Source organism: Falco rusticolus, chromosome 1 (genome assembly GCF_015220075.1).
Source record: "Falco rusticolus isolate bFalRus1 chromosome 1, bFalRus1.pri, whole genome shotgun sequence".
NCBI classification, from domain to species: Eukaryota; Metazoa; Chordata; class Aves; order Falconiformes; family Falconidae; genus Falco; species Falco rusticolus.
In genome coordinates, this window is record NC_051187.1 from 12,805,589 (window position 1) to 12,825,372 (window position 19,784).

The window sequence follows — 19,784 nt, forward strand, 5'->3', positions numbered from 1 at the left end:
TCCCGCTGCCGAAGGAAGCTATGCAGGAGAGCGTGTTGTGCAGGAAGAGGCCGGTTGGAGGAGAAAGGCGACTGCAGAAAGATCGGCAGTTCAGAGCAAACCACAAAGGAAAGGAGTAATTACAGCCCTGAACTGGTGGTGTGGGCTGAGCCTGCTCCGGAGCCATGGTTCTCAAGGTGGGAGGAGGGCAGGAGGTGCCTTTGTGGGGCAGAAGAGCAGGAAATATTCCTTCTCATCCTTGTTCTCCCTCTCTGAGTCCTCATGCTCTCCTGCACTCCCTGGGGAGCATTGGCTGCGCTCCTGAGGGTTTAACGTTTAGCCGAGCCGTTGGTGACGGGGAGATGGGGCATGGGTGCGATGTGGCACTGCACCGGCATCCTGGGCAAAGCTGGACTCTGTCCCCAGAGCGGCTGGTGCTTCCCAGCTGGGAGAAGGAAATGGGATGGGATGACCGGGCGATGTGTATTGCTGGAGTCTGAGTTGTCCAGAGAAATCTGAGCAGGGTTTGTGCAAGTGGTGGTAGGCAAGGGGAGAATATGCAAAGGGCAGAAAGAGGTACAAGCAATTAAAAATAAACATTAAAAAAAAGGTGAGGGGAAGTGCTGTTTCTGAACCTGCAGCCTCAGAGACTGCAGGAGTCTGTCCTCACTGTGTAGGACTTACCGAATCTTATATGCAAGTATGAGCACCCGTGGTGGTGATAACCTCTCCCGAGCTCCTGCCACAGGCAGCAGTTCGCTCCCGGGCAATGGCCCAGGCTGGAGCTGGTGGCCGAGGCTGCTCCTCGCCTGCAGGTCTGAGCAGGGCAGTGGTGCCGGGGCTGGGTCCTGCCCACGGGGCTGGGGCCGGTGGCTGTGCCCCGGGCTGTGGGGTCCTGCTTGGGTGACCCTGGCTAGTGCTGCAGTCGGCGGGATGCTGGCTCTCAGCCCCCATCACCTCCTGCTTCTGACCCTCTTCTTCCTCCCTGGCCTGTTGGGGAGCCGCGGCTTTGCCTGGGATGTCCCCCATGGCCGGGGCACGCCACTGGTCCCTCTCCCACTGCAGCTGAGCAGGGCTGCTTGGGAGAGGAAAGGGGAATTGTTGTGGGAGCAGCGATACTTCATCCAGAGACATCCACTGGCCCTTCGCAAAGGAGGGATCTTGAGAGCTCCTCCCAAGCTGGATCCAGAACAAGGGAATCCTCAGGAAGAGCCGTATCAAGTCCATCGTGGCTAATCCTGCCGCGTCCTCCTGCCTCAGCATCTACTTCCACTGGTGCCTCCTGCCACCGATGCTGGCGTTGTGCATGCGTGGTTGAACATCGAACATCTTGTTCTTCTGTTGTTCTTCATGCCTTGCAGTGCAGCGATGGTTGGGGCCAAGCTGTGGGGGGAAGATGTTGGTCCCAGAAAAGGTAATGTTTTGTACTGAAATTTAATATTCCATCTGTGCTCCCCCCAGATCTGAATGTATTTGTGTTTGGAGGAAGGCTCAGTTCTGGGATCTCAGGTGATGGATTAGAAGCACTCCCAGATGAGAAGCGAAAGCCAGTTTCATCTGATGATCCTTTTTGTCTCCACACAAGCTGCTGTGGTCCCGTTGCCCAGGGCCCTGGGGACAGCACACTGCCAGCAAGGCAGGCTCTCTGCCAGCTCCTGCCCTCGCCCCATTTCCCTGTTCTTGGCAACTGTTGGGGCCACGGTTCTCCTCCCCCATGGTCCTTTCTTGCAAGGATGCTCGGGAGCTTGTTTAGATGAATCAAGGCAGATACGATGAATAACGGGAACGCTCACCTAGACCAGGGATTTGACCTTCCTCTGTAATAGCTGAGTCCCACCATGGTGATGTGCAAAATGGTCAGAACCATCTCTGAGCTTTCAGCTTTTTTGGAGTCTTTGTCCCATTGCTGCCTGACGCCCTGCTTCGGGACAGCCACGCTGAGTGCCTGGTGCCTCCTAAAAAGCAGCAGGATCCCCCTGCTATTTTGCTGCAGGATGAGTAAGGTTACATCAGCACAGTGAAGCAATTCAACTTTTTTCCAGCCTTGGACCCTTATGGAAAGCCGTTTCTTTAGAACTTCCTATTTTAGAGGCTCCTTTAAAATTGAGCTAAAATTAAAAACATTTAAAAATACAAAAAAAAAAAAAACAACCCAAAATTCCAGATCCACTGAGCTTCTTGCAAAGGCCATATCCAAGAACGAGGGCCCCGTTGCTGTGTGCTGGGGAAGCTGGGTGGGGGTTGCAGCCCAGTGCCCCCACAGTGTGGCTGAAGCCTCTGTCCTGCCATGGACACCCAGGGACAGCGAAGCAAAGCGACCCGAGCCTTGGGGCGACTTTTCTTCTGTGCTGCCCTGTGAGGGTGATGCCAGGCGTGGGGCTGGGCTGCCTTGCTGGAGCTGGAGGTTAGAGGCATTTGGACGACTTAACACAGTGACGCTCCCCGCAACGAAGAGGCCAGGGCTGAGCGGAGATGCAGTGAGTAATCATTTCCAGCTCCCCGAGCTGCACTGCAGTTTAACTGTACAAAGAGATTAAAGCTGTAGGGAAACATTTCCTTAAAACCAGCTGACATGTTTGGGCTAGATTACGGGTAGTCTTGTTGTTGTTGTTATTTTTAACGGGAAAGTGCCTACAGCCTGAGATACCAAATGGTGGGGCTGAGTGTGAAATGCAGAGTCCCCGTTTGTGAGCTCTGGTGCCAAAAATGAGATAATCTGGAAAAATGGAGACCTGCAGCTCCAGTGACTTGGAACCGAGGAGTGGGAGTGTGTGTGTGGGAGATGATTGCATCCCATCATGGAGATGCTGCTGATCTGGGATGCCATGTGCATGGCTGCCTGACCCCACGGGGAAGGCAGCGGGAGGGTGGGTGCTTTCTGCCTTCCCCCTCCCACCGTACGCTCTGTCCCGGGCTGTGCAGGGAGTGGGCAGCACACCCCGGTTCCTTTTGGGGTGTATTTTGAGCACTGAGGATATCAGGAAGGAGGCCAGGTGATGTAGATGTGATGGTACTTCTGCTGCACGCCTTTGCCCCCCAGGAACGCTGTTCCTGAACTCATTACATCGTGTTCAGCTCTGGTCACATTGGCATCCACGTGTCTCCTTGTGTCTGCATGGGCACGGTTCATATGGATGCTGTCATGGTCCCACGTGGGTGCTCCAGCCACACAGGATGCGCCCTGGGCAGCAAGCCTGCCTGTCCCATCTCCAGCGCGGGCAAGCCAGAGCCCTGGTGCAATCACACGGAGAATTTGTTTGCCCTGTTGGAAGTCCCTGAGGGCCCGTAGGAAAAGCAGTGATCTCCCCAGTAGAGATTCATTATGCGAAGGAATAGTTTCCCACAGGAAACATTAGGGTTCCCCCTTCCCTTCCCTGCCTCGTGTCGTTTGAGACTGGGAGAGGGCAAACCGGTGGATGCTGAGCTGCGGACTCCTCCTGGTGCTGGGCTGAACCACCTGGCAGGTCTCTTCCATTTCTGGGCTGGGTCTGGGGGCTAGCTGGTGCCTCAGTGTCACCGCTCCTGAACCCAGCGGGAAGCACCCGAGGCTGAGCGTGTCTCTGTAGAGGTCAAAGCCTCCTGTTCCAGGCAGAAAGCAATCAACTGCATGGCAGCTGGAGGGTCCTTGCTGCAGGCTCGTGGGGTCTGTGAGCCCCGTGCAGCTGCAGGACCCTGCTGGCTCTGACCCCCTGCATGCAGACCGGGGCAGCTGCTGCCTTCCAGGCAGCCCCTGGGCAGAAGGTGCCTTCGCTGGGCTGAGAAACACAGCTGAGCGCTCCCGCCGGCCACTGGGTGTGCGTAGTGTGAGTGATGCTGGGAGGCGATGGGGGTGCGTAGTGTAAGTGAGTGATGCTGGGAGGCGATGGGGGTGCGTAGTGTAAGTGAGTGATGCTGGGAGGCGATGGGGGTGCGTAGTGTAAGTGAGTGATGCTGGGAGGCGATGGGGGTGCGTAGTGGAAGTGAGTGATGCTGGGAGGCGATGGGGGTGCGTAGTGTAAGTGAGTGATGCTGGGAGGCGATGGGGGTGCGTAGTGTAAGTGAGTGATGCTGGGAGGCGATGGGGGTGCGTAGTGTAAGTGAGTGATGCTGGGAGGCGATGGGGGTGCGTAGTGTAAGTGAGTGATGCTGGGAGGCGATGGGGGTGCGTAGTGTAAGTGAGTGATGCTGGGAGGCGATGGGGGTGCGTAGTGTAAGTGAGTGATGCTGGGAGGCGATGGGGGTGCGTAGTGTAAGTGAGTGATGCTGGGAGGCGATGGGGGTGCGTAGTGTAAGTGAGTGATGCTGGGAGGCGATGGGGGTGCGTAGTGTAAGTGAGTGATGCTGGGAGGCGATGGGAGGTGCAGCCCTGGCTGAGCGTGGTGTGTATGAACCAGACCCAAGAGTTTTTCTCTGTTTATCTTGTGGTATTTGCATGTCTGGAGCCCATGGCAGCCGTGCTGGGGAACATGCTCCCCACCCACCAACTCTCTTGGCATCTCCAAGTTTTCTCACATTTGGGTTAATCATCCTGCAGGCTGATAAGGCAAATAAAATCCGTTATCTTGACCAAGATAAAACAAAGAGTTTGCTTTGATCTCTTGCAGCGAGGCCTGGCCACTTGTTTTGTGACTTCTCATGTCTGCCCGGGGAGGGAAGCGATGGCAATGGTGATGAACCTTCTGTAGTTCAGAAATGATTTTCTTCTAAACTATCCTAGACCTCTGTCCCTGCCTGAGATGTTTCTCTTGGCCAGTAGTTGAAGGGACACCATAGGCTGGGTACGGTGCCAGCTCTATAAACTGTGCAAGAGGACTTGAGGAACTGAATTGAGATTATAGAGAGATAACTTTGTTTTGAGAAGATCAAACATTGTTGTGAGCAAAAAAGATAACTTGACAGCAAGCCAGTTGTGTTCTTTACTCCTCCAGCAAACAAACAGGCACACAGACACTTTGGTGTTGTCCAAGATGCTGCGACAAAGCTGAAGTGAACGTGGCTATAAATGGAAGAAGCAGCTGGGCTTGGATTGCAGCCTGTGCTCTGGCTTTTTTGGGCCCAATTTTTCTTCCATCTGTTACAGGTTTTAAAGGAGGGACTTGGGGAGAGGGCTGCTTTCCTTTGGGTTAGTTGAATTTGGGCCATTCATTTCATTGGTCTTCTGAATGGGTGTCTGCATAGAAGTTCCTTGGATTTCTGTAGGGTCACATGCATAAATATTTCACTGTCTTGAATTGTTTGATTTTATCTTGGCAGGAGGATGGTACCGGACATACTGAGAAACAAAGCTGGACCAAAGGGTCTGGTCCAAAACATTTTGAAAACAACAAAACTTTGCAGATGTTTATGGATTTATGAAAAGCAAATAACTTTAACAAGTCATCTAAGGTTGCTGTACCAGCTGAGGGGTGACAGTGTGGAGATTTTGGGTTGCTTGGCTCCTCCTTGACTTGTATTGTCTGCAGTTTCTTCTGTGGGGAAGCAGTGAGTTGGTTTTTGCATAGCAAAGGCAATTTCTACAACAGGGATGAAGAATGACTGAAACTCAGCATCTTTCAGCACCTTGAAGTTCAAAGATTGTTGCTGCTTTAGCAAATATGAGCATAACCTTGGATTTATGTTTAGCTTTTCAGCCAAAGAGATGGTGTCCGGGTTGTGTCCGAGTTGGGTGGTCTTAGCACTGTGTGTTCTCTGAATTCTGGGTCTGCAGAGGCTTTCCGTGGTGCAACTCTAGGGTGGTCAGTGTTTCCAAGGGGTCCAAAAACATTTAGTGGGAGCTGAGCAGCTACCTCCTTTTGTCACTTTGTGAATCCAGCCTTTGTCCATCTATGAGCCAGACCTTTGCAGTGAATGCTCCCAGTGGGTCCCTTGCACATGGCTTCATCCACATGCACTGCACAGTGTTCACCCTGTCTCGCTTGAGATGTCTGCACTTGAGCTGGTCGTCTGGATGTCTCCCTTAGGCCGGTGTGAATTCTGTCCTCAAAGGGTTTGTTTTTCTCTGCTGAATGTAAAGAGAGCCTATGCAATCAGTTCAGCTGGAGATGTCTCCATTCAGGCGAGACAAATTTGACCCTTGTATGTTATTTCCAGAGTCAAAGAGGTGGAGGTGGAGAGGGATGTTGCAGCAGGACAGAACTGTGCAAGCCACTAATCCCTTGTTATCGATAGTGCTTGACAGCCCCCCAGCAAACCTGGTCCCCTTGTGTCAGCTTGTTCTGCGAACAGGTCGCTGAGAACAATCATTGATGTTAAGTGCGTGGGTCAGACTGTCTTTGATGCTTATCAACAGTATTTTAACCTTTCACGATGGGTCTGTCTTCTCCCCTCTCCTCTCTTGCTGTGCATGGAGTAGGACAGGCATTCCTTCCCTCTCTCAAAGAAGAGCTCAGTTTGGGGAGATCTCAGGGAAAGATCAGGTGGGAATCCAAAAGGGTTTGGTGCCTAGGAGGAGAGGGCAGCGTTAAAAGTTAATGATACACAGGCTCCCAAAAGGAGCTTTCTCAGTTACAGCTGCGTGGTAGCTCACAAGTCTTAGATGTCTTGCAGGGCGTTGCTTTCAGCTCCAGCATGGATGCACCTGGGGCGTATTTCACGTGTGGTGGGTAGATCCGGAGGGACACCACAGGTATTGCCCACCCAACTTGGGCTGGAGCCCCTGCCTGCGTTTGCTTCCCCTGCATGTTATGACTCTGGATGGGAAATTTTGTTTACTCTGCTTGTTATTTGCTGTTACCTGGGAGGCTGTGCTGCTTTCTACTGATGCGCCAAAGCGGTGGTGTCCTCTGAAACCTTCTCTGCAGCTCTGGTACCTGGAAGTACAGGGTAAGTCCTTGGTTACAGGCCCTGAAGCTATAAACTTGCAGGCTCATGCTGTTACGGCATAGAGGTTGCTGTCCTGCATCACATGCATGATGTTCTTGGAGCATTCAGTGGCAACTCACTCCCATCTGTAGTGGAGCTTGTAGTGGAGCTAAGTTCAGGGACCGAGAACCAGAGGAACACTGAGAAAACGACAAAAGGTTGTATGGCAGGAGATCCTGGTCATCGTCCTGGGTGAATTCCTCTACCCACACCGGTTTCTCTATATGTGACAAGGAGCTGGTGGCAAGATGTCTTGGGTTTGGTCCTTGCCTTGAGTCCTTCGTTCTTCGAGGTTCAGCTGGTGATAAGGAAATTGCTGGTCCTGGTCACAGAGGTGCAGCGGGGTCGTGCAGGGTGGGAGAAGCTGCTCTGCCCAGCTTACTGGAGTGGGTCCACAAATAGAGAGGACCTCAGTTGTCCAGGAGGAGAGGGAGGAGACCAAATGTTTTTTGTATCAAAACCTTCTCCAGTCTGCTCTGATCTTCAGTCTGCTTTCTCCTGAATTTGAAAAACCTGTGGTTTGGAGGGGGAAAAAGGATTTGGAAGGCAAAGTTTGGATGTGTGGAGAGCAGATGTGGGGATGGATGCTGCCTCCTGATTTATGAGCGATGGAGACTGCTGACACTGAGAGGTGGAGCAGGCACTGTCGGGCTGTTTGGATGCTCTTTGCCTCGTGTCCTCCTCGCCTGCTTCCATCTTGTGCAGATAGGAAGGAGAATGGAGATTACCTTGGAGTTGTCCAGATTTGTCCTGGGAAAAAAAAGAAGTAGATCTGAGCAGCTTTTCTGATAAAACATAATTGTTTAGACAAACTCTGGCTGAACTCGCTTCCTCCTGCAGCCCAATGTGCAGATAAAGGGGGTGGAAGTGGGAGGCTGAGTTCACAGGCTGCTGAGCCCTCCCCGAGGTCACACCGCCCCCAGGATCCCCTGTCCACCCAGTTTGCTGGCCTTGGAGAAGACGAGAGGACACAGTTGGGCGCTGAGGTTGATGCCCAGGCTTTAGGTAGTTCAGTGCTCTGAAATGTGGGGGAGACCTTGATAATGCAGCACATCAGTGCTGGGAGCAGGGAGCCATGGGTGGTCCTGGAGGGCAGCCTTAGATCCATCGTGGCACATCTGCAGAGGATGGATCTCTGTTGCACATTGCTCTGTGGGATGTGGGAGGTGAATCTGCTCCAGCTGTGCTCTCTCCAGACTCAGCGATCCTGGGCGTAGGGTGGCTGGCAGAGCCGTGCCCTAGGGAGATTCCCATTTGGACTGGAAACAATAAGACAGGCAGGACTTGGGTGGGATGTGACCGCAGGAGAGGTGTTGTCCTGCCCTGTGTGGCTCCTACTGAGGACTCCAGAAGTCACATTGTAGAGTCAGATGAAATCTGAGATCCTGCCAAAACGCTGATGTTCCTCCCACCATCCCTCGGGAAACGGTCCTCCTTGCCCTACTTTGTGTAGTAAATAAAAGTTTATTTACAGCCCAGGAACACTCACCCTGAGGTTGGGAGGTGAAGGGCTCCTGCGAGGCCCTGAAGGAGCTGTGGGGTTTCCTCTTGGCTTCGTGGTTTCGGTTCCTGGGCAAAGTCTGGCGAAGGAGCAGCTCTGTGGGTGGGATCTCGGTGGAGCAGAGACCTTTGCATGGGCCCTGGGGCTTGGCTTTGTTTCCCTGCAGCATGGCCACGTGTCCATGTGTCACCTGGAGAGGAGCTGGGAAGAGATAACCAGTGCTCATGTGTGACACGTGGGCTGGAGCAGCCAGGGGCAGCAGCAGGTGATGGGCTGCCATCTCTCTGCCTCCCCCCTTGGCTACTGTCACCCGGCATCTCCCCAGAGGCCACGTTTGCATCGGACCCTGGGCCATTGGGTTGCTTTTCTTGTGTTGGAGCTGAAGCTGGCCTGAGCGTCACCAGCAGCAGTGTACCCTGCTCACCCTGCCCCAGGGCTCTCCATCACCATCTGGCACCTCCTTGCTGTCCCCTCCTTGGTGATGCCTGGGCACATCTCTGGAGCTCAGACAGCGCAGTAAAGCTTTATTTAAATCCCTGTTTGGTTAGAGAGGGAGGCAGTAAGGAGCATGGGTTATGAAGGAGAGGAGCAGGGGAGGAAGCAGCAAGAGGAGAGCCTGGCCTTGCTGCCCTCCTGGCCCCGTGGCTCCCAGCCCAGTGCGTGCTGCATCTCCTCCGTGAAGCTGCTGCAGTAGCAGAAGGGATCCCGGGGCTTGTGCTGTCACCCATGTCTGCCCTTAGCTTCAGAGCAAGCAGAAGGGAGAGCATTACCTCCCTCCTTGTCCTGGCAGCTCCTGCTCAGACAGGCCCCATCCAAAAGTCTTCGATCTTGGTCCTGCTCTGTCCAAACCCTCTGGGCAGCACAGTCGGGGTCCTTGTCTTTGCAGAAGGGGCTCTCTGGGATGCTGCACGGCGCTGGATCCTTCCTCTGCACGCATGGCCTCGGGCTTGGGGAGCAAGGATGGGGCTGAGCAGTGACTGCTCCTTGCTGAGAGCGTGATGTGGGGATGGGGCTGAGCGCTGCTGGCCTGGGTCCATGGGGGTTATGGCTCTGCCCTGGCGCGGCCTGAGATTGCTCTGCAGAGCTTCAGGGAATGAGCATTTGGCTTCTCCCCTGGTCAGAGGAGCGGGAAGGGTCTCTTTGGGGTTATCTCAGCTCATGTGTGGGACAGACAGTCTGTGGGATGGTTGTTTGAAGAGTGAGCAAAGCAAGCCGTCATTTGGGCTCCACTGAAAGAGCAAAGCTGGGAAAGCCTGAAATCATGGGCTGCAGAGACAAGGGGGGAACATGGCTGTGGCTTTCTGCTGGGGAACAGCGCCGCGTCCCTTGGGAGGGACGCAAAAAACATTGTTTTGAGTTTCTGCTTTTTCTTCTCATTTCTAGACATGCAAAATTAATTTTTCTATTTTATTGCCAGCGGCAATATTTATTTTACCGCTCTGCGGCAGCGGGGACTGGGTAAGTTTTGCAAACCGAATTTTCCCTCGACAAGCCCCTCCTCTGATTTTGCACTTCCAGCTGCCAGGCTTGGTTTTAAAACAGCTTGCACTGAGGTCGAAAATATTTGAAGGGCAGAGCAATGCCTCGCAGGAAATGGCTTAAGCTTCCTGCTCCCAAGATGGTGTGAGTGTTAAAACAGGACTGGAGAAATATTATCCGACATCCAGCACGGTGGAAGAGGGCGACCCTTGGGGCGATGTGATGGAAAGGCTGTGTCCCCCGCTGCCTGCGCCCAGCAGCCTCCGCCAGGACGAGGGGCCCTGCTGGTGCCCCCAGACCCCCACACCCCCAACTTTGGAAGGAGGAAAATGGGCAAATTGTTTCCTGCTCCACTGGGCTTCGCTGTGGTTTGGTTTTGAGGGAAACGTGTGGGGAGAGCTGATCAAAAGCGGGGGGAAAGTGTCAGCGGAGTGAATTTCCAGCAGAAAGAGAGCGCTGGGAAAGCACTGGTTTTGGTGAAACGTTTGCGACCGCTTTGTCTGCCACCTTCCCGCCCAAAGTGAGGGGCAAAAGCCTAAAACAGATGATGAGGATCTGAGTCGGTCCTGTTTGTTTGGACCTTCCGCATCTGTCAGCGGAAACCACAGTTGCGTTATTGGCTCCATCGGCGGCAGCGAGGGTCCCCGCTCCGTGCTGGCTGAGCACCATCTGCCTGGCCAGGCAGGGAACAGCAGCCCGCTGCCCGGGACAGATGCACAAGGGTAGAAGAGAAATGAGAATATTTGTGTGCAGACAGCGTGGGGAAGGGTGGGCAGTGAGGAGGGGAGGGCAGGGGCTCTGCAGAGCAGGGTGGTCCTCGCTGGAGCTCTCTGAGGGGTGTTGCATCTTCAGATGTCATTCAGCTTACTGGGGATTACTGCCCCGTTATGGAAAGCTTCCTCAAACCCCGGTTTGTTGGCTGGAGCATGGGGATTTAGGTGATTTTATTCAAAAATGTTATCTGTTGGCTAAAAACCAGCTATGCCACGTGGCTGGGAGCCCACAGTTGCAGTGGAGGAATGAGGTGGGAGCTGCAGGCAGAGCAAGCAGGGTATGGTTTGGAGCTTTTCTCTGTAGCACCTCGGGCTGGTCTGAGCTCACTCACGCTGAATTCTTCCTAACAGTCACGGGGAATCATTCAATTGCTCATAATGGAAGAAAAATTAGACCTCTTACACCCGTGCTGGGACCTGAGTCACTCTGGGAGGCGTTGTTCCAGCTCCAGGAGCAGAAGCAGAGCCTGCGGGTGCCCTCTCGGGTGGGTTTACCATGAAAGGAGCATTATGCTATGCTCCTACCATCCTCCTCCCTGCCTTTCCTCCTTGACCCCTTCTTTTCCTGCTCCATTTCACGTGAGGTGGTGGGAGCCCCGGCTGCTCTGCAGGAGTGAGGAGCAGGAGCGGGTAAGTACCATTCCCAGCACGCTGCTGTGTGCCAGAGGAGGCCGGTAGTGCAGACTGCTGATGCTCACCTTTCACCATGGCACAAAACCCCGCTAAAAACCGAGCTGCGCAGCCCTCGGGGCTAGGGATTTGGCTAGACACACCCTGTTTGTTTTCCCAGATTTTTCCATGGGGCACTTTTCCCGGGAAAAGCTTTGGCCAACAAACTTGCAGGAGGGAAAGACGAGGCTGATTTAATTCCCAAGGGTAGTTACAACTGGCTTAAAGCTGTGTATGCAGCCCCGTAACACATCAGTGGTGCCCACTGCTCTTGCACAACTTGCTGGGGCTGGTTAAAGCTCAGGGAGTGCGAGCCAGCCCTGGTGCTCGCATTGCTTGCATGGGGGGCAGGAGTGGGTGGGTGGGTGGGCTGGAGGGGCTGCCTTGGGGCTGCAGGGCCAGAGGAGCAGATGGTGTGGCTGTTTTGGGGCAGAAGTACGGTTATTTGCCTCGGAGCCATCCCCATTTGCCTACATGGCTGCAACACTGTGCAGGGACCAGGAGGGTGGTCACATGGAACAGCGGGGGATGAAAAGGCTTTGCTGTCCTGAGCGGTGCCGTGTTGAAGCCTGCTGCTGCTCTGCTCGCCCTGCACCGGAGCAAAACCTCACAGATGGAGCCACGCAGCACCATCGGGTCCATGGGGCTCCAGGTGCCCGTGGGGAGAGAGATGGGGGAGAATTAATCGGAAGAGGAAACACCCTTCCAGAGCAGTGTCCTGGAGCCCTTCAGGAGATTCAGTGTCTCCAGCTTCTGCTGAGCAGCTGTGGCGAAAATGTGGGCTGCAGGAAGGAGTGAATGCCGCTGTGTAAATCACTGTGTGGTTGATTTATTTTTCTTCTTCTTGTTGGCTGACCCCCGGGGTCCCCCTCCCAGCCCTTCCCTCCGTCTGACTGCGGGCCAGCGCGTCCCCACGCGGGACGTGCCCTCCTTCCCACGGCTCCTGCGGAGGGATGCAGAGCCCTGGCGCTGCAGCAGTGGGAGAGGCACAGAAAGGTTTGGGAAAGGGTCTGGAAAGGCTCGTTGAAAGGTTCCTCAGGGGGCAGAGGGCAGCACTTGTCTCGCCGGAACGCAGGTCAGTAGGGAGGCGAAAACTGGTCACTCAGCTTGTCTGAAATCTGAAATGAATGGGCAATTTGGGGCACAAGAAGGGAGATTTAGCCCGTCTCTATGAGACTCTGGGATCCTGCCTTGCCCAGACATCGTGTGTGCTGCCCTGCATAGGAGTTGGGATGGGGAGGGCAGGGACATCCATCATGCATTGGGTAGAGTAAGGCTGTGCTGGAGCTGCCCACAGCTCCCCAGGGCTAAACCCAGCACCCGGCCTTTGCCCTCGGAAGGGCAAAGCCCAAGAGAGCTTGGCCTGGCCAAGCTGTCAGAAGTTGGTGGTACTTGGTCCTCAGACACAAAACCTGTGAGATGAAAAGAGAAGAAACTGATATTTTCATGCCTTGACTTTGCATTCCTGTTTCTTGTGCCTTAGGCTTTACCTATCCCCTGGTCCTGGCAAGCTGGTGGGCTGTCAAAGTGGTTGGTTCAAGGATGCTTTCCAGAAGCTCCAGGGTCTGTGTGCTGGGGCTCTGGGAAGAGTCTGGTGGGACGTGGCTGCTGTTCACTGTTCACTAGCACACAGGGTGAAGGAAGGGTGCTGAGCTGTGGGGTTTTTGACTCTTCAGGTAGACATAGCAATACCTGGTGTGTAGCCTCTCCCCTACTCACAGGACTTGCTGGAGCCAAGGTGCTTTGTGCATCATTTGGGTGGAGGTCTTGACAGCAAATGAGTTACCAGGGCCATAAAGGACCACGGGAGCATTTTGGTGGCTTATTCTGCCAGCCCTTCTCTCCAGCAGGGTAGTTTCCTAAAATTCCCTCCCCTCGCATGGTGGAGCTGATTTATAATGGGGGTGGAGGAGCTTGAGTGGTCCAGCGTCCTGGCAGGACGTGGCTTTCCTTGGGTAGAATTCTTTCCCTTGGTGAAGTTGGAGGCGCAGCTGGTTTCCCCATTGCTCTTCATCAAAAAAAAAAGTTTGCACCCCAGCCCTGGCTTGAATGATTCTAAACTATGGAGGTTAGTGATGCTTTTCCTTCAGGACCAAACACATGAGTGATGGTTGGTGCCCCAAGAGCACTCCTGGTGCTGTGGGGATGTGGTGGGACCTGGGCCCCCAGGGGCGTGCTGAAGTCAGCAGCTTTCTGCTCTCAGCTACAAGAAGGTATCAGAAACAAGAGCTGTATCCTGCAGAACCCAAACCCTCAAACCTAATGGGGCCCGTGACCTTTAAGAGGCTGCGAGTGCTGCAGAGAGAAGCCGTTGCCTTTATCTGCAGGTTGCAGCTGGGGAGGAGGGCAGCTCTGAGCAGCACTTGGGTCGCTGTGGGGCTGTTCTGCTTTCATGGGGTGATGGGGCTCAGCGGGGTGGCCGCTTTGTGCTGGCTGATGAGCTGTGTTGAGATGAGCCGGTGGGGAGCACGGCGCCTGGTGCATTGGAGCCAGGGACACATGCTGCCGTGGGTCAGTGGCTGCTGCCTCCCCTCCTTGGGGACTTGTAGTCTGGAGCATCCCCTAGCCACGTTCTCCAGTCCTTGTAGGAAATGGAGACAAGGCTGGGGGGGACCCTTGGTGTCCTGCAGGTTTGTGGCTGGGGGAGTTGCTCTGAGTACATCCTGTGAAAGGATCTCCTTCCACTGCACCAGAAAATACGATCTGCTGTTGCGGTGTTAGGTCTGTGGTGCTGCAAAGCTAGGGGTTAGGTGTAAGAGAGCCAAATAAATACATGAACCCCCAAATCAAAACAAGCACCAAGTGTGCACAGTAGATCTGAAGGAATGTTTCTTTTATTCACACCTAAAGCCAAGCTCTGCTTTCCAAGTGACTACCTTCCCAGCAGCTCCTGTGATGGTTCCTGATGGTCCATTGACAGCTTATTCAGTAGCAGCTACTAATTTGAGTGTCTCCACTTTCCCAGCACATGCAACCAGCTGCTTTGCTGGCCTCTGTGACGCACATGAGGACACCATGCTCCTGGTCCTGAGCGCTGGTCTCAGTCTACATATACGTAACGCTGCGTAGGGTGGAGCGGTGATGGCGGGACTGGGCGTGCTGTGTGCTTCGTTCCCCACTTGGTGTGATTGTGGTGTAGGACTGCCCCTAAACATGTCTCAAATGCTGATGTTCCTAGATATATGTGCTGAAATCTCTTGGGAAGCATTACAGCCAAATTAGAATTAGATGCCTAAATACCTTTTAGGATGTATGTCTTGGCTCTTCTGTGTCTCTGAACGCAGCACTTGCCCCATCACCCTGATGCTGGAAAAACATCAAAACCCAAGATGTGTCCTGTCATGGGGAGTGGGATGACAGGAGTAGCGGGGGCAAGGAAGGAAGGGGCTGAATGCCGTGCCAGGGGCCTGGGAGCTCTGGTGGAATTAAATGCCGTTATTAGAGAGCCTCAGGGCCTGTCTTGGTGTTGGGATGGTGCTGGATGAAGATGCCCAGCACAAGCATGTTGGACCTGGTGTGGAAACTTGCATTGGATGTCCAACTGCATCGGTGGCTGCCCCCAAAAGCCAGCTGTCCCTCAGCAGAGCTTGGCTTGCCCCTGTCCCCTGCTGCCGGGAGTACGCGGGGGCCAGGCCAGGCAGGTCCTGGCTGTGTGTGCCTGGGCAGGGCAGGAGCACCCGCTGGGGAGAGCCTTTTCCAGGAGAGGACATCACACGCTTGTTCCCCTGGCCTGCTGCTTTTTAATGCCTCGGTGTATAAAAGGAGGGACTTGGAAATGTTAGTGCAGCTTCTTTCATGCTACGATGGAGCCTTATGTTAGACCAACTCGGTAGCTAATGTGCTGTAGACGCCTTCTGTACTCGCGAAGAGAAGTGTTTCTCCAACCAGCAGGTTAGGACATCTCAGCGCCAGGTCTGCTACCCCCACCTTTCCTCTTTCTCTCTCCAGCAATTAAGCAACTTGAATCCATCTGGCCCCTCTCATCCAAACTCCTCCTTGAGCTACAGGATGTCCTGTGAGATTACTGAGTGCTTGAATGAGGGGCTTTCTTAGCTCGGTGGAGGCTGAGCAGACCCCAGAGGGCTCCCATGCCGGGGGAAGAGCTCGTTGCCAAGTCGTAGGAGGAATTCCCACGTTCCCGTTCCTTCCCGCTGGCTGCCAAACGCTTGTCCTGTCTGCGAAAGCTGATGTATTTGGTTGGATTTAACCTTTGCTCAAAGAACTGAATAACAGAGATCTTTTACTTTTGGTTTCTGGGTGTAAATTCACGATTCAGTGATGGTTTTGTATGCACAACACGATTCTGTGATGGGAAAAGCTGGAGGAGAGACACAGAGAGACTTCGCTTGGGTGAAGTCCTTTACAGCAGGAACTGGGAGCCCGCAGAGATATTACCCTTCCTTCCTGCTCTAACAAAACCCCCCAAACCAGGCTTTAGGTGTCCGCCAGACCGTACTGTTTCAGTAGAAACAAAGAGGCAGCCCCGTGGGATGTGGGATTTCTCACGCCCGTGGTCGTTGCAGGTCCTGCCCGGGCACAGGGACACGCACACGCTCCCACGCTTTCCCAGCCGGCAGCAAGCGTGGCTGACGCCGGCAGTGGCAGCAGTGGATTTTCAGGGAGGGGAAGCGCTCTTCTTCATTGCTTCTTTTCCTGCCTGCAGCCGAAGGCACTATTTTTTTCTGCCCTGAACCCTCTTTTTATTCTCTGATTTTTCTCTTGTGGTGTGAGCCCTGGTGACACCAGTGCTGGTGAGTGCCACCAGTCACGTAATCAGCAGCACCCAGCCCTGCCAAAGTGGTGTGTGAACCACAGCCTGGCCGTGGTTGTGGGGGAGTATGAGGATGACCTGGTCTGAGGAACGTGAGTATGACCCAAACCTCAGCTCCAAGTTCTCAAACCCAGGCAAAGAAGAAGAGAGAAAATCAGCAGGTCCTGAGACTGCCCGAATTAATTTTCTGAGGACATCAGCCGTGGGCCGTGTGTGGGATCAGCAGGAAGGGTGCAGAGCAGAAAGAAACCATGCAAAGAGACGAGAGGTCTCTGAAATCCCATAGTGAGGTTTGTGGGTGTCATGTAGTTCTGCCATGCTGAAGATGCTCCAGCAAAGTCGTTCCTGATTGATTTGGGCCTCAGTATCTGCTGGTTGAGCCCCTCCATGCTCAGAGAGCTGCAGGGAGCTGCAGAGAGACTTTGCTGCAAACGCTGCTCCGAGACCACTCAGCCCAGCAAGGTGCTCCCCCTCCTAAAGTAAGCGCTGAGTTGCATCGTGCTGGAGATGGACAGGCCACCGGTCTCAGCTCCACTCAGCACGAGCAGATCCCCCAGAGCACCGAGCACCCAGCAGTGAGCCAGGAGAAATCACCCTGGTGGAGGTCAGCTCTGCGGCCAGGCAGCTCGTGGCCTCCAGAGAGCTGGAATGACCGGTCTCCAGCGCCCATAGGATTTGGTTCTAATTAAAGGGACACCTGTGTAGGTGACCCCAGGGCACCCCTCCCAGCGGGCAGCCCCGCAGGGGTGGGGAGGGGCTGCTGATGGAGTGAGGCGCTTGGCTGGGGGGGGGCTTTGGAGTGGGCTTCCAGTGGGACCCTGGGGAAGTAGCATGGAGAGGTCGAACCTTACAAGTGTTCGCTGTTCCTGGACCAGCAATTCCTTCCTGCAGCTGAAGCTCTGAGGAGCAGCAGTTCTTTTTTGCTGTGAACACATGGAAATCTGACGCTTGTGACCCACTGAAGAACAGGAACTGAAATAACTGCCCCTTGAAAGGACAAGCTGTTGGTTACCGAATGCAGCCCATGGCACTGTGACTGGACTAGGGGTTATGACCAGTGCCACAACCCTGGTGGCTTTTGGTTTTTTTTTTTGCATATCTGTGTAAATCTCTGCTCTCCCATTAGTGCCTGCCCTCAGCACTCCCTGAAAATTGCCCAAAAATTCCATCTTGGTGCAATTTAGGATGCGCTTCAGCCTGCCCCGAGAACATCTGGTATCTGCACATCGGGTGATATTAATCACAGCATGAACGCGGCCAAGTGTTAAATGGCAGAGCCCTCCCACCTCCCCCCTGCAAATGAAGGTTGTTTCAGTGTTCCAGCAATAAAATTAACCTAGCAGCCCTGGCAGGCAGTGATCTGGCAGGAACAACTGCTGTGTGGGATGAAGGGATGAAGAACGCTGTTAAATGGGCCAAGAAACCATGTGGTCCTCTGACTTTTTGAAATCCCTGCGGTGTTTGAAGTTATTTTCTAGTCCTCCTCATCTTCAGAATCCGCGGCTGTTCCTGCTGTGTCTGCAACTGCTGCCTCTCCCCCGGTGCTTTGTGCTGAGGCGGTGGTTGTTTGGGGTGTAAATGCTGCTCCCTGTTTCTGGGATGGTGAACACCCCCTCGCCCTGCTCTGCTGTAGAGATATGAAAGCGCTTTGCAAAGGGGGGGATGTAGTTTCTGTTGCGCAGATGGAGGAACAGAGCTGTCGAGGCTGCTGAGAAACGTATGTGAATCTGCTCCCTCGGTGGGTGCTTGTGTTTTTGCTCCAGGACACTTCGTGGCTTCCTTTAATGCTGGGCAATGAGCAGGCAGGACTGGCTCAGGGAATATTTTTACTCCGCTTTCCCTCGGGTGACCGCATGCCAGACAGTGGGCAAACCCACACCAGCACCACGCTATTCGCATTGCCCCCAGGAGAGCCTGGCTCAGAGTCACCCAAGTTCTCCCGTCTGTGGCTAAGTTTAAGAAAAAAATTAAAAATAAGACAAAAAAAATCAGAAGTATGTCTCAAGTGTAGTCAGCACCTCAACCACTGAGGCTGCCGTGTTTTCAGGGGAGGCAGCCCTGGCACTGCCGCATGGGAGGGATGGGGGTGGGATAACTCATGTGGTGCCTTTGATGTGAGAAGCTTTTACTCACATTACCCAGGGAGAAACTCTAATGCTTTTCATGTCTGGTGGTGCGGGAGGCAGTGAGCCAGGAGGGATTTGCTCTGCGAGACCTTTACGAAGGGAACTGAGGAAAACTTCTCAGAAGTTGGGGGGAGATTTGCTGGGGTGGCAGCTGAAATAGGTGCTGGAGCATCCTTGGCTCTTGGAGACACCGGGCAGCGAGCGTTGTCCTCCTTGTGATCCTTGGTTGAGTAAGTGTCTCTGCTCAAGCTCTCCCCAGCCTCCGGGAATAAAGAGCTGTGGCGGGGGCCGTGCTGGGGGCTCCGAAGCCGTGGTGGAGGGCAGTGGTGGAGCAGGCAAGCTGGAGCCCTGGCCATGCGATGTCGGAGGGTGAGGAGGGGAAGAACAGAGCAGTGGCTTATCAAGGGGAGAATAGCAGGGGCAGCAGTGAGGGGAAGGCTTTGTCAGGGCCTGTGCTAAGGAGGGAGGCAGAGCTCATGGTGCTGCCTGCCTGGGCTCGTGGTGGTGGGATGGGGAGGTGCTGGGCTGTGGCTCAGCGCCGGGGCCGGAGCAGGCAGGGAGCGGGAGAGGGGAGTCACAGAGGCCAGTGCTGGGTCCTGGGGCTGAAGCAGGATGGCAGCAACCCCATGTGATCCAGGCAGTGGGGGGTCCCTGGGCTGTCAGTGGGCAGTGGGCTGGGACCCTGCTGCAGGCAGGCTGCCCTCACCTCGCTCCCACAACCCTGCAGGGAAAAGGGAACCTGGCTGCTGGCGATGCCAGGTGAGGGTGAGCGTGCTGCCCGTGAAAGGGTCCGTACTGAACTGGGGAGCCCTACCGCAGCCAGGGGGGACCAGGTATGGATCTGTGCAGGCAGCAGGAAGGGGCTGCTGCAGCCTCGCCTGCCTGTGAACGTGTGGCTGTATCGTCTTTGCTGGCCGCGCTGCCGATGCTCTTGGCATTGCTTCCCCTGGGAAACACATTTCTGTGAGGAGTGTGTCTGGTGACACAAGGGAGGGCTGGCAGCCTGCGGTTGTCTCTCTCCTTGGTTTCTGCTCTGGAATTTGGTTGTGAGCTGATGGGGAAGGAACCTCCTGGTGTTTGATGGCCCCTTGTTCTGATGAGCGCTGGGGGACATCCCCGAGCATCCTTGTGAGCGCTGGCAGGTGGTGCGTGGCACCAGGCCAGCCAGGCAGTGAGGGGAATCCCCCTCCCCGGCGCTTTTCAGGAGCTCCCAGCGCCCATGGGAAGTGCCCCTGAAAGCAGCCCCCTGCGCTCCCCTCCTCTCGCCTGTCCTGCCCCAGCGTGCCCCCAGACCCGAGCTGCAGCCTGTGTCCGGGACCCGTGTCCCTGTCCCTGCCCACGCAGGGGGATGCACTGTGTGCTAGAGGCACGCGGAGCCTGCGCACACCCCACCCGCCCGCCCCCCAAAAACCCAACCCAAACCCAAAGGTGGGGGATGGGGTTGCCCAGCTGCCTGCCAGGGGTGATCTGACCCCTTCCAGGGGGGAGATGTTCGGCTTCTTGCCCCCAGGACCCCCGGCCCCGCAGTGCGGGGGTGGGGGATGCCGGCCGCTCGCTGTCCCCAGCAGCGGGTGCCCATGCGTGGGACAGCCCACGAGGCGCGGACCGCCCCCCCCCCCCCCCCCCCCCGCGGCTTTTCTCTTTAA

The 19,784-nt window shown here is 55.0% G+C and overlaps 1 protein-coding gene across 4 annotated transcripts in view; it reads left to right on the forward strand.

Annotated features, from left to right (window-relative positions):
• Nucleotides 1-19,784, forward strand: part of SEPTIN9 (septin 9) — a 144,306-nt gene that overhangs the window by 86,243 nt on the left and 38,279 nt on the right. The gene's annotated exons all lie outside the window — the stretch shown is intronic.